Source organism: Otolemur garnettii, unplaced genomic scaffold (genome assembly GCF_000181295.1).
Source record: "Otolemur garnettii isolate 467f Iridium unplaced genomic scaffold, OtoGar3 scaffold00133, whole genome shotgun sequence".
In the NCBI taxonomy this organism is placed as follows: Eukaryota; Metazoa; Chordata; class Mammalia; order Primates; family Galagidae; genus Otolemur; species Otolemur garnettii.
Window position 1 is genome coordinate 2,165,477 of NW_003852528.1, and position 300 is coordinate 2,165,776.

At 60.3% G+C, this 300-nt stretch overlaps 1 protein-coding gene across 4 annotated transcripts in view; it reads right to left on the reverse strand.

Moving 5' to 3' along the window:
• The window catches only part of RAB17 (RAB17, member RAS oncogene family), a 17,248-nt gene that overhangs the window by 10,412 nt on the left and 6,536 nt on the right, over nt 1–300 (reverse strand). The window lies entirely within an intron of this gene.

Here is a 300-nt window from a genome sequence, read left to right on the forward strand (position 1 = left end):
TCCTATACACCCAAGCTTTGGAGCCAAAGCCCCTGACCCTGAATCTCCCCTCTGCAGACTACAGCTGGGCTGCCAGGAAGCTGAGGGTTTCTGTGTCCATCTGGATTCTGCATGTGCGCCTGCCCTTGGTGGACCCTGTCCCCCACTCTGCACACGCTGGACACACACAGCCTGAGGCTCCAGGACAGCCTGGGGACTCCCCACACATGGTCAGGGGCCCCGTCCCCACTCTTCACTTATATTCCACAGTGGGTGGTTAGGGGCCCTGTCCCCACCCCTCACTTACATCCCACAGTGGGT